This window comes from Pteronotus mesoamericanus, unplaced genomic scaffold, assembly GCF_021234165.1.
Source record: "Pteronotus mesoamericanus isolate MK-2021 breed Mesoamerican mustached bat unplaced genomic scaffold, CSHL_Meso_final contig_221, whole genome shotgun sequence".
Lineage (NCBI taxonomy): Eukaryota > Metazoa > Chordata > Mammalia > Chiroptera > Mormoopidae > Pteronotus > Pteronotus mesoamericanus.
The window spans coordinates 15,022,142-15,022,459 of NW_026555092.1; positions in this window are offsets into that span (position 1 = coordinate 15,022,142).

The window sequence follows — 318 nt, forward strand, 5'->3', positions numbered from 1 at the left end:
GAGCAAGGGCAGGTCCTCAGACAGGGCTTTTGTGCCAACCCCAAAGTACCCCAAAAGGGCGAGGGCTGGGACAGAATCCAGCTTGATGACTGAGACCACCAGGACTGGAGGCCAGAATCTATCACAGTCTCAGGCAGTGGAAGTGTCAAGGGGGCCTGAAAGGACCCAGCCCAGGCAGGGAGGAAGAAGGGGCATGGACATGTGGATCTCAGAGGACTCTGTGCCAGTCCTGTCTGTGGTCTGGCTGGGTTTGCGGGTCTCAGCTTCTGGGGAGGGGCTGGTCCGGTGGGAGGCGCTGCCGCGGCCGGGGGCGGGGCC